Source organism: Balaenoptera physalus (assembly GCF_965194825.1).
Source record: "Balaenoptera physalus genome assembly, chromosome: 7".
Classification (NCBI taxonomy): domain Eukaryota; kingdom Metazoa; phylum Chordata; class Mammalia; order Artiodactyla; family Balaenopteridae; genus Balaenoptera; species Balaenoptera physalus.
In genome coordinates, this window is record NC_138886.1 from 93,908,183 (window position 1) to 93,921,904 (window position 13,722).

General features: G+C 40.2%; 1 protein-coding gene and 1 long non-coding RNA gene across 7 annotated transcripts in view; one reads left to right on the top strand and one right to left on the bottom strand.

Annotated features, from left to right (window-relative positions):
* Nucleotides 1-13,722, bottom strand: part of LOC309664476 (contactin-associated protein-like 2) — a 115,540-nt gene that overhangs the window by 87,279 nt on the left and 14,539 nt on the right. Inside the window, exon 2 of one of the 5 annotated variants that reach the window (XR_014265800.1) lies at nucleotides 2,217-3,318. The exons of the other annotated variants lie outside the window; for them this stretch is intronic. The gene's annotated coding sequence lies outside the window, so the exon portion shown is untranslated. Of the gene's footprint in view, nucleotides 1-2,216; nucleotides 3,319-13,722 lie in introns of those variants that run through there. 5 annotated transcript variants of the gene reach the window in all.
* LOC309664508 lies at nucleotides 697-7,091 on the top strand. Of its 2 annotated transcripts, none has more exons than XR_014265854.1 (2): nucleotides 697-1,958; nucleotides 6,860-7,091. It is a non-coding gene; the product is annotated as an uncharacterized lncRNA (long non-coding RNA). The 2 variants fall into 2 exon arrangements; XR_014265855.1 differs by lacking the exon at nucleotides 697-1,958 and adding an exon at nucleotides 3,929-4,461.

Consider the following 13,722-nt stretch of genomic DNA (forward strand, 5'->3'; position numbering starts at 1 on the left):
ACATGTATGTGATGTTTTAGAGAATAAAACAAAATTATTTTTATAACATATGTATATATATAAATGCATATATTAGCCAATATCCATTTGTAAACCTTTATTCTATTCAAACTTAATACTCCACTTCCAAAAAGATATGTCCATGTAAAGTTAATAAAACTCACCTCTTAAAATATGTCTATGTTTAAAAGAAATAAAGGTGCACTATACACCAAATTCAGTTATTTAAATTTGTATTTCATATATAATTTGGACTACACTGCATTATGTAATACTCCATAGGTACTGAATAAGTAATAAAAACTAAAAATAGTATTTATCTAGATGATATGATTGACCAGAAGGTATGTCCTGAATTATTATAAATATTTCAAGAGGAGGAGGATTATCTATAAAACCTTTTTCATCTGAAGTCCTGAGTCTTATGATATAGATAGAACTTTATCTAAACATGTAGAGTTTCCTGATTTCCTTTGAAGAAATTGGTAAGCAACACTTTGAAAAGAAGAAAAAAACAAAACAAAACAACAAAAGCAAGGGGCAAGTTAAAACAGTTTATGTTGCTCTTTGTTTTACTAGATCTTATTTAATTTAAAATCAATTTGAAATCTCTAGTAATATGTAATGTTTACTTAAGTAGAAGCAATTAGACAAATAGTGTTTTAAGTACAGATGTGCCCAGCCACTCTGATAATTCATTTTAAAGACACCTTAAGATAATAGGCTGAGATTTCCAAATAGATTTAGTTACAGGAGGGCTGGCTAACAAAGTCACTTCTAAAAGTTTGTGCCCTGATATTACAAACACCAATATAAAATATTGCCTATTATCTTTAGATCTCAATTTTGCATTAAGTTTTGGATGTATAACTGTAAAAAGCAACTTTATAATTCAGTGGTATTTGGGGGCAAACTTAATAATATTTTTTCCAGAAAAAAATATAATGGAAGCAAAAAATCTCTATTCAATTGGAATTTTTAAATTTTAGTCACAAAATTAATAGAGGCACATAGTTTAAAAAATCAAATAGCACTAAAATGTTTACTTTGAAAATTAGCTTTTCACAGAAGCTGTGGAACTTGGGCAAGTCATTTACCTGTCTGTGCTTCAGCTTCCTCATCTGTAAAATGGGGATAATAATATGTCAGATTCACAGAGGTGCTGTGAGGATTAAATGAATTAACGCATGTGAAAGACTTGGTACACTGCCTGGCCATAGCAGGATCTTTATAGATTCAACTATTATTATTACTGTTCCCACCCTCAGAAGTAATCGTCTCGATTCCCATAAACAGTCTCTGTCTCTTTCAGAACAGAATTTTTCCTCCTACTCTCAATTAAATGTAAATCTGTTTGAGGGGAAGCACAGGATATGCATTCATATTTAGTTGAAGTTAAAATTTCAAAATTTGGAACACATCTACCTGATTCCTTTTTCTCATCCTTCTTGATAGAATATGGAATGTTTGTTTTCCTGTTTATCTAATCCAAAATATTCAAAACACTTTCAAGGTCTGTAGAGAATAGACTTGTGGTTGCCATGTGGGGGGGTGGGGGGAAGTACTGGGAGTTTGGGATTAGCAGATCCAAACTAGTATATATAGGATGGATAAACAACAAAGTGCTACCATATAGCACAGGGAACTATATTCAGTATCCTGTGATAAACTGTAATGGAAAAGAATATGAGAAAGAATGCATATATATATATATGTGTGTATATATATATATATATATATATATATATATATATATATATATATATATATAAAACTGGATTACTGTGCTGTATAGCAGAAATTAACACAACATTGTAAAGTCAACTATACTTCAAGAAAATAAATTAAAACAAAAAACTCTTTCAGGGTCTGAATAATAATCATCTTTCAGAATTGAGCCTGAATTTACAGCTGGACTTACACATATATCTTTCTATCTCAAAATATATTTTATAGAGGTAAGTCATTGTCTCAGTTTTTGTCATTACTTATAAGCTTATGTTTTGATAGAGTTTATATGGAAATACCATGTGGCATAACTGCCTATTTCACACCCTAGGAGGTGGGAAGGGTATAAGGACTCATCATCGACCCAGATTCTCATCTGATTCAACTAATTGGCATTTCAGTCTCACAAGCAACATTTGAAATTTTTATTGCAAGGAACTAATGGGATGAAGAACAACACAAGTAATCAAATCAAATAAAGACATCTGCTGGAGTGGGATCCCAGGGTCCCACCCCACAGCTTTTTATGGAGAATTTTGTTTTCATGGAAAGGCCAGAATTCCCTAGGGGTGGAGTTTCATGATCAGAAAGTAAAGAAAAACCTCTATGTATTATTAATATCAACACACAAAATAATACAACTGCATTACACATTTCTCAATTTAGAATAAGGATAGCATGTATGAACATGTTTTGGGAAGGTTATTGAAATTCTCTAAATCACTTTGATATCCTTAAGTTTCTTAAGGCATTTATCAAAACTCCACAAGAACAGAACTCTTCTTTGTTGCTTGAGTCAATAAAAATCTGACTCAACTTCTATTTTAGGTCACAGATTTTTAATGGAGTAAACCAGGATTTCCTTTGTAATGAAACTGCAAGGCCTGCACTATACTGCAATTCAGTAAACTCTGAATTATAAATGCTAAAATTCCTTTTGACAGTAAGGAGTAGCATAATTCTTTGTTGGGAGCAACATTATTGGACAATTTTTCTTAAGAAATGGAGAATTTATTAAAGCATCTTATGGGCTCACAGAATCAATAAGAGGCTGAAGGACTGGGCTTGGGAAATAAGTAGAAACCAAATACCCCTGGATCAAGGGTGGGAGTGGGTGAGGGGGCCGGACCATATTTGCCTTTTGGTTGGACCCTGCTGCCCCCTTTATTTTTGCCTGTTCAGGACCAACCAAGAGCTAACAATCCTCTTATTTTTAGTTTTTTTTGAGGAACCTCCCCTACTTCTGGGTATATAGTTAATGGAATTGAAATCAGGATCTCATTAAGATTTCTGCACTCCTACATTCACTGCAACAATATTATTCACAATAGCCAAGATGTGGAAGCAACCTAAATGTCCATCAACAGACGAATGGATAAAAGATATGTGAGATATATATAATGGACTATTATTCAGTGTTAAAAAAGAAGGAAATCCTGCCATTTGTGACAACATGAATGAATGTGGAAAAATTATGCTAAGTGAAATAAGTCAGACACAGAAGGACAAATACTACATGATACCACTTACGTGAGGAATCTAAAATCGTCAAATCACAGAAGCACAGAGTAGAATGGTGGTTGGCAGGGGCTGAGGGGAGGGGAAAAAGAGAAGGTGTTAGTTAAAGGGAACAAAGTTCCAGTTATGCAAGATGAATAAGTCCTAGAGATCTTCTGTACAGAATAGTGCCTCTGGTTAGTAACACTGTACATGCTCTTAAAAATTTGCTAAGGGGATAGATCTTACGTTGTGTTCTTATCCCAAAATAATAATAATAAGAAGAAGAAGAAGAAGAAGAAGAAGAAAAAGGGTGGAAGAAAAGAACAACAACCTGCTTAACACAGACTGCAGGTCACAGCCCCACTCTCATCTGCAGGTGAAGTGGTTTCCACAGTAGCAGGAAACACGCTGCCTCTCAATAGGAAATCACATCTGGGTTAATTCCGCAGAGTCAGGGGCGGGTGGGTGCTGGACAGTCGAAAAATAACAAGCACAGTTTCCCAAATTTACATCTGTTCATGTACATGAAACAGGCTGGGACCTGGGAGCCTTTGCTGCAGTGCTGCAGTGCTTGCACCTGGACAAATGTCTCTTAGAGCAACAAAATGCAAAGAAACTATAAGGGACTAAAAATAACTGCGTGCATGCACAGTTGGGGCAAATTCTGGACAAAAGATACAGAAAGACCGAAAAAGCCCAACTGCCACTTCTGAAGAGCTAGAAGCAAAAACGGGGGTCGGGAGCAAAGGCTGGGTTCTGCGCATGCCCCCTGCACTCAGCACCACCAAAGGGGTGGGCAGACCACCTAAGCCACCCCTCCGGCCCAACCCCGGGACACACCACTACCTCCCCCCCATATAAGGAACCAGCTGCCCCCACCCCCACCCCCAGGAAGCGAGCAAGGGAACCTGTTGCTTGTTCTCACTCCCCCTGCTGCAGCAGGCGTCCCAATAAAGCTTTGCCTGAATTTCTTGTCTGGTCTCTGATCAATTTCTATTGATTAAGGAGGCCAAGAACCCTGGTCAGTAACATACACACTTCAAATTCCAGAAATTGTAAGTCTTGCTGAACACAATTATCTTTCAGATAAGGAAGGGTACCACCCACTCACCAAAGGCAGAAAACCTCAAGTCTCTGCATCCAGCCCCAATCCTAGGGTCTCTGGATGTTGTCTAATCCTCCTCTAAGATGGTCACAGGCACATCTACATCATCAGAAACCCACAGAGTAATGGTGAATGTAACCATCACTATAGTGGTCTATATAAAATGGTCTGACAAGGGAAAGGGATGGGGGAGGAAGATGAGTTATGGAGCATGGAATGAAACATGTGTAGGCATGTGCTTCTGCATCATTCGTGATACTGTGACGTCCCTCAGCCATTCTCTGCTCCATGGTCACCTTGTTCTCAGCCAGCACTAGGCTCATTGGTGTCTTCACTTGGTGACATGATCCAGACCTTCATTTCTGAAGGAACTGAGACCTTCACAGCCCAGCCAATGTGGTGTTGTTGCCTCTTGAATTTTCATAAGCTATAGATGTAGGGAGGCAGGACACAAGATCCCTTTGATCATCAGAAAGGATTTCTCCCACCCATCTCATAACACTTTTTTCCCAGCTTGCCTAGTGATCAGCAGAGCCCAGGATGCCAGGGGCAGCATCAGCTTTAATTCAGTGGAGCCACTGTTGTGCCAGCTGGTGGACGCATCCCTCCTATGGGTCAGACCATCTCTAAGTAATCAGAGTTGCAACTTAGTGACAGGAAGAAAAGGGTTTGTAAGCAGGTCATTAAATGGTTCACAAGTGAAAGTGGAAGTGGTCACTAGTTCAGAAGAATAGTCAGGTCCTATAAAACAATGTGTCATAGAAATGGTCCAGATGTATATATACACACTACTATATATAAAATAGATAACCAATAAGAACTTACAGTATAGCACAGGGAACTGTACTCAATACTCTGTAATGACCTATATGGGAATAGAATCTAAAAAAGAGTGAATACATGTATATGTATGACTGATTCACTTTGCTGTACAGCAGAAAGTAACACAACGTTGTAAATCAATTATACTCCAATAAAAATTAATTAACAAAAATAAATGATACCAATCAAAAAAAAAAAAAAAAAAAAGAAAAAAGAAAGATGTGACCCAGGGTACTGCTTCTGCCACTGAAGAGCTCTAGCTCAGCTGCTCTGGACCCATCCATATAGCTGGACAGGCCATTGCTCCTGCCTGCTGTGGTGCCCCCCTCCCCCAAGAACTCCACAACTGCAATCACAACAATAAAATCCGACTGCTTCTTAATCTTTTCCCCACTTGTTTCACGACTCTCAGTCTTGGGTTGCAGGATCCCAATGGCTGAGCCCAAGGTTCAGGCCCTCACACTGGCTGCCAGGGGCACCAAGAAGGGGAATCTGCTCCCTTCATTCACTGTCATTCTGAATGAGTTGATACACCTAATCGTTGTATTTTCATGTCTTCCCAGAAGAAAGCTGTCAAGGAACAGCTTATTGTAAACAAATTCTATTTAGAGTATAATTGAAGAACCAAATTAAAAAAAGAATCCTAAGCTTCAGTTAAATCAATAAATAATAAACACATACATACATATGTACATACATCAAAAGAAGAAGAGAACGTAACAGTTTATCCTCCAACTGACACATGAATACATTCCTTACTCTCAGCAGGTTCATAGAAGCAAACAGGGACCCCTGAGAGACTCAGACCCTGTGCTCTCATTTTCCTTTTTAGTGCCGATGAAACAGACTCCAAAGTGCTCACATGGTTAATTATTGGCAGAACTAGAGTGACGATGCCACACTAAATATTGAGCTTCCTGGGAACACCATCCAAGCCTTACACATCCACCGCAAGTCACACGGTGCCTGTCACATAGTAAGCCCTAAATATTTTTTACTAAATGACCGAGTCCACACACTTTCCAATATATTAAGCTTTATGTACCTCCATTAATAAGCATTTCACAGTTAAGGATTGAATTTTAGACTTCCATTCCCCTCATCTCCTTAATTCCATGCTAACTGAAAGATAGCACCTTGAGAACACAGGAATTCTAGACATTCTGGTGATTCAAGTCATGTTGCAAAAGCAGAATTGTTGCAGGTTTTTTTCCTTCCTCAAATAATACTTGGCACAGAAAAAGCACACGGATGCAGCACACTGCATTTTCCCCTGCCAGCAGCTCGCTCATGGAGCATCTACTCATGAAAACACAATTTTTAAAATTTATTTATTTATTTTATTGAAGTATAGTTGATTTACAATGTTGTGTTAGTTTTAGGTGTACAGCAAAGTGATTCAGTTATACATACATATATATATATATATATATGCACATATACATATATATGTTCCTTTACAGATTTTTTCCCATATAGGTTATTACAAAATATTGAGTGTTTTCCCTGTGCTGTACAGCAGGTCCTTATGAAAACATTTTAATACCCAGATAGATAACCACTTATAGGTATTACAAGGATACCATTCAAAATAGGGAACAGTAAGTGACTCTTTCACATTAGGTCAGGCAGAGTTTGCTCATTTACTTTTTAAGTGGTTTTTATTGATTTTGTTTTGTTTTGTTCTGTTTTATTTTGCCTAAGAACTAGTGGGACAGAATCATTGAATGCGTAAGCTGAAAGGACTCTGGACCAGTCCTCTAATGGAACAGATGAAGGGAACTCACCCAGAGACCAAGGACCTGGCCAGCACTCCTATCCCAGGGCTTTATCACCACCACACATGGTCTCGGGGACCACGTTCATTGAATGCCTACCACTTGGTCTGTATCATATTTGATTTTACAGAGAAATAACAGTCACCTTTTCTTCCCTATTGCAGAAGGTATTCTTGTGACTTTGATAGTGAGAATGCATTTTAAAAACATTTTTAAAGCACATCTTTCCAAATGCAAATATGAATATGTGGATGTTTTTGGTCTTGTATATTGAATAATATGAAACTACGGTGACTGAAAGAGTATAACTAAAGTAGGAAAGAACACTCTCTTTTCTCCCTAAAAATGTGTCAGAATCATTGCGCTTATAAAAGCCTGGAATCACAAAAGTCACTGATGAAAAATATGATTGGGATAGCTCCAATTAGATACTTTCTAAAATAGTTTTCTTTCCTCTTTCTCAAGTATTTTAAGCTACAGAGAAGCTCCTTAACTGTAATAGGGTTCATTGAAGACTGACTCTTCAGAGCTGAGCAGAGCCCAGGCTGCCCTCAAGCGCATGTGTGGGAGAGATGCTCTCAGTTCAAGGCAGGCTCTCTGTGCCCTGAAATCTGGCTAAAGCTGCACAGTGCTACGAAGACAACTTGTGAGGAAAGAGCGGGGAGTGTGCAGGAAAGCAATAGAGCCTGGCTCTCAGGGAAGATCACGGTACAGGGGCCAAATAGTCTGGGTTGGGCCTGGTCCCCAGTCCCCAGCAAACTTGGAAACACCATGAAATCACTTCAGGGTCTCTCAAACAATATGCCACTGTGAAGTCTTTAAATTCTATACCAGCTCTGTAACTCTTTATTTTCATTGCTTAATCCAGGGGTCCGCAACCCACTGTGCGAGGCCTGTTAGGAACCAGGGGGCACAGCAGGAGGTGAACAGTGGGTGAGAGAGAGAGAGAAGCTTCATCTGTTGTTCCACACTGCTTGCATTACCACCTGAATCACGCCCGCCACTGTAGCTCACATTACTGCCTAAACCATCCCCCCTGCTTCTGTGGAAAAAACTGTCCTCCACGAAACTGGTCCCTGGTGCCAAAAAAGTTGGGGACCGCCGGAATCGGTTTGCCACAATTTACCATGTAACCTCTTGTAATTCTCATTAGGTTTCAGCAGCTTTGGACTTGTCACTTACCTTGACATCGGAGCTCTACAAAATTGTCTAAATTAATGAAAAATTCCATAGAGCATGATATCACATATCTTAAGAGACTGCCTTTCTGTTAATGTTATTATTCATTGGTTACTAGACTTATCTACCTGTGGTTAACCTATCTCAAAAGTTAGCAAATATTATTCAGCAGAAACGAATGTTTCTAATACAGTGTGTCAAAAATTACATGAAATTTTCCCCAAGATACAGTCCCTAATACAATTTTTGCTTCTCTTATTATGTTACAAATGATAAAATGACTGCCTGAAAGTTGAAGTTGTCTTGAAGAGTTTAGCACCCTCAAAAAAACACTTCTATATAGACTTTTTCTTATTTGAACATATTACTTTTTTTAATGATTTCTTCTGAAATAATTATAAACTGACAGGAAGTTGCAAAAATAGGACAGTAAAGCCCCAAGTAATCTTCATCCGGTTTTCCTAATTGGTTACATTTTATCTAACAATAGGATACTATCAAAGCTGGGAAATTGACATTGCTACAAGGTATATGTGTGCCACATTATCACATGTGTTGCCACCACCAAGATCAAGATATATAACTGTTCCATCACCACAAAGATCTCCCTCCTGTTACCCCGATATATAGTCACACTTACCTTCCTCCCACCCTGGCCCCCATGCACCATCCCTAAAACTTGGCAACCACTTATCTGTCTCCTTCTTTGTCATCTTGAGAATGCTATATAAATGTATTCATATAATATGTGACCTTCAAACACCAACCTCAAATGCTGGCTTTTTTCACCCAGCATGTTTTTTGAGATCCATCCAAGTACTTGCATGTATCAGTAGTTAATCCTTTTTACTGTTAAGTAGTGTTTCATAGTATTAATGTACCACGGTTTGTTTAACCATTCACTTATTCTAGAACATTTTTATTGTTTCTAGTTTGGGACTATTACAAACAAAGTTGCTAGAAACAATCATGTAGAGATATTTGCATGGACATAAAATTTAATTTCTCTGGGATGAACGTATATGATACTTTTGAACATTTTTGGAAAACCAGTGTATATAATTATGTTGTTCTGTTGCTTCTTATGTCACTGAAAGAAAAGGATGAACTTGGTGATTTGAACTCCCAGCTCAAGTGCCACATAAATGACCATGTGCCCTGAAGGAGACCACTGTCTCCTGTAGCTACAGGGCTGGAAATCAAGCACAGAACCTCATCGTGCAACTGGTTGAATTACAATGCAAGTTGAACTCCCAGTTTTGAAGGGCATCTACTGTTGAATCAATGTGAGGGCATTGATTGGGAAAGAACTGGATCTTATAAGTTGGGATGGGGACCCGTGGGAAGATCCTGATGAAGCTGGGGATACTGAGCCCCTAAACTGTGATGAATCTTTTATCACCAGTGGTATTGGCCTCCCCGGCCCCAGCAGAGATGGCTTCCTCAACCCCAGTGGAAGCGGCCTCTCTACATACAGGGTATCAGCCTTTCCATCTCCTTCTGAGGGGATTAACCCTGCATTGCCTGAGGAAAGGGTCATAGCCTCCCCTGACGCAATTGTCATGTAACATAATTATTAGTCTCCTCAGGACCCACCCCTACCACCCCACCTTACTTCTGGACTTTTAACTAGACTCAAGCTCAGCAGGTCCCTAAAGGTGGGATACAATCTGTGACTCATGAGGAAGTGCATTACATTCCAAAATAATGACTTCCATTTTCTAAGTTACACAGACAAAATCTTGGGAAATGTGTGGGAATAAGTACTAAAGGTGTGGGAAAATGGAAGAAGGAATTCCTTATAAGGTTGAATGAGGCTGAATGTATGGGCTCACTAAATAGGGCTTCTGCATTTACTGTTGCAGCTTGAGGAATTAGAAAGGGCTCTAGCAGTTTTGTTGGTTGGTTGGCTGAAACATAGGCCAAAAGGTGGCCCCCCATGAGTACCCTGGAAATGCTGGACTTGCCTCAGTTTAAGCTAGAGAAGAACTTCAGAGGCTTAGGGATAGAGGAATGTTAGAGTAGATTTGTCACTTAAAACCTGCTCACCTGACTGGGGGGTTCCAGAAGTTTTACCTTCCATCAATACTGTGAGGAATAAATCTATGAGAGGATCCCCAATATCCTTTGTGGACAAAGAATGTCACCTGCCATACCAGTAAACAAAGGATCTTGCAGCCACCAAGCCACCAGCCACTGCAGCCACCCCTGATAGTGCACCCTGAGGGGATTTAAGATGTAGAAAAACAGGATACTGGCCCTAGATAGTTTAGGTGCATATCAAAGGAATAATTTTATTAAGCCCAGATTCTTACATCTTCCCATACATAGAAAAGTGTTAAAATCGTTAACTTGAGATGTCTGGTTTTCCTTTAATTAGCAGGAAAGTTTTGATGTTTGATTACTTGGGTTTTTTTGGCAAAACTCCTATATATTCTGTTTCTCTTTGGAACTGTCCCCAGAGCTATCTGAGAGGCTGTATCCCAGGCTTAAGTCCTCAGTTATGTTCCAAATGCAACATAATTTTCAACTTTTAAGTTGCGCATTTTTTTTCAGTTGACACCTTGAATACTCTATGGTTGCTTTCTCTGTAGATCAGACCTCACAGTGGGAAATGCAGTCACTGCATTGGGAAACCTAAATGCAAAGAGGGTAATTGAATCCTGAGGTGGTAGGGGCCAAGTGACAATATTCAACCACTGAAGGCAAAGTGGACATGGTTACCTTAATGTACAGCAGAGTCAAAGCAGCAATCAGAATAGTCTGACTCATGCTGACTTATGGTGTTGATTAATTGATCATGGTGTTCCTAGAAGTGAAATAGATAGGAAGCCTACTAAATTTGTACTTATCTGTATAAGCAGAAAAGTGCTAGGTCAAGTGAATAAAAGTCGAACCTAAATCATAAAAACAGAGAGTCACATCCCTTCAGTACTTTCCTAGACATGAGCCAGTTTATGGATCCCGAACCCCTGGAATGAAGGAGAGGCTTGGCCCCATTGAGGAAGGACCCCAGTGCACTCTGAAAGTTTATACTGTCAATTCTTGCCCCAGCCTTCCCCAGAATGATGTTTGGCATTTTACCAGAGTAACTGTGCATTGGGGAAAAGGAAATTATTAGACCTTTTGGGGAACAACGGACTCTGGCTTTGAAATGATACTAATTCCAAGAGACCTAAAACATTGCAGGGGCCCAAAAGTCAGAGTAGAGGTTATGGAAGTCAAGCGACTAATGGAGTTTTAGCTCAGTTCTGTCTCACCATGGGCCCAATGGTTCTCCAAACCAATCATGGGGTTATTTCTCCAGTTCTGGAATGTATACTTGGTATAGACATATTTAGCAGCTGGCAGATTCTCCACATTTGTTCCCTGATCTGTGGAGGGAGGGTTATTATGATGGGAAAGACGAAGTAAAAGCCAGGAGAACTGCCTCTACCTAGGAAAACAATAAATAAAATTTAATAACACATTCATGGAGGGACTGCAGAGTTTATGGCCAGCATCAAGGACTTGAAGGAGGCAGGGGTGGTGATTCCTACAACATCCTATCTGGCCTGTGCAGAAGAGAGATGGATCTTGAGAATGACAGTAGATTATCATAATCTTAACCAGGTGGTGACTCCAATTGTAGCTGTTGTTGCAGATGTGGTTTCATTGCTTGAGAAAGTTAACACTCACCCTGGTAAATGGTATGTAAGTATATGGATTTGGTCTGGAAAATGCCTTTTTATCCATCCCTGTCCATTAGGCCCACCAGAAGCAGATTGCTTTCAGCTGGCAAGGCCAGTAATACACCTTCACTGTCCTACCTCATGAGTATATCAACTTTCCAGCCTGATGCCATTATTTAGTTTGCTAGAAAATACACCTGACTCTCCCTTCCATAAGATATCACACTGGCCTATTACATTGCTGACGCTATGCTGGTTGGATCTAGTGAACGAGCAGTAGCAACTACTCTAGATTTGTTGGTAAGGTATTTATGTGTCAGAGGACAGAAAATAGATAAGACAAAATGCCATGGCCTCCTACATCAGTGAGATTTCTAGGGGCCCAGTGGTATGAGCCATGTCAAGATATCCCTTCTAAGGTGAAGGATAAGTTGTCGTCTCTGACACCTCCTACAGCCAAAGCACAGGCACAGCTCTTAGTGATTTCTTTGGGTTTTGGAGGCAACATATTCCTCATCTGGATGTGCTACTCCAGACTTTTTAATGAAGTGACTCCAAAAGCTGCTAGTTTAGGATGGAACCCAGAACAAGAGAAGGCTGTGTAACAGGTCCAGGCTGCAGTGCAAGCTGCTTTGCCACTTGGGCCATAAGATCCAGAAGACACAATGGTGTTGACATGTCTGTGGCAAATAAGGATGCTGTCTGGAGCCTTTTGAAGGCCCTCATAGGTGAATCAAAGCACAGGCCTTAAGAACTGTGGAGCAAGGCCCTTCCATCATTTTGGTAACTAGTCTCCTTTTGAGAAACAAGAGGTCTGCTACTGAACTTTGTAGAGACTGAACACTTAACCTTGGGCCATCAAGTTACCATGTGACCTGAGCTGCCCATCATGAACTAAGTGGAATCTTAACCACCAAGCCATAACAGAGGACATGCACAGCAGCACTCCATCGTCAAATGGATATGGTATATATGTGATCAGGCCAGAGCAGGTCTTGAAGGCACAAGTAAGTTCCATGAAGAAGTAGCTCAAAGGCCCACAGTCCTCACTTCTGCTACACTACCTTTTCTCTCCCAGCCTGCACCTATGACGTCAAGGGGACTTCCCTACTATTAATTGACAGAGGGAGACTCAGGCAGGCCTGGTTTACAAATGGTTCGGCACAATATGCAGGCACTACCCAAAAGTGGATAGCTACTGCCCTCAGCCCCTCTCTGAGACATCTCTGAAGGACAGTGGTGAAGAGAAATCCTCCCAGTGGGCAGAACTTGAGGCCATGCACCTGGCTGAGGGAGAAACACTTGGAAGGAGAAATGGTCAGACACGCTGGGTGGTCAGGAATTGAAAAAAGCATGACTGGAAAGTTGGTCATAAAGAAAAGTGGGGAAGAGGTATGTGAACAGATTTCTCTGAATAGTTGAAAAACATGAAGATATTTGTGTCTCATGTGAATGCTCATCATCAAAGGGTGATCTCAGCAGAGGAGGATTTTAATTATCAAGTAGATAGGATGACCTGTTCTGTGGAGACCAGTCAGCCTCTTTCCCCAGCCAACGCTGTCATTGCCCAATGGGCTCATCAACAAAGTGGCCATGGTGACAGGGACGCAGGTTACGCATGGGCTCAGCAATATCGACTTCCACTCATCAAGGCTGACCTGGCTACAGCCACTACTGAATTCCCAATCAAAAAGAATCAACCAGCAGCAGAGACCAACAGTGGGCCCTCAATATGGTGTTATTCCCCGGGTGATCAGCCAGCTAGTCAGTGGCAGACTGATGACACTGGACAGCTTTCATTGTTCAAGGGGCAGGATTTTGTTCTTATTGGAATAGACATTTGCTCTGGGTACAGATTTGCCTTTCCTGCATACGTCACTTCTGCGTAACTACCATCCATGATCTTACAGAATGACTTATCATTGTCATGGGATTCTGC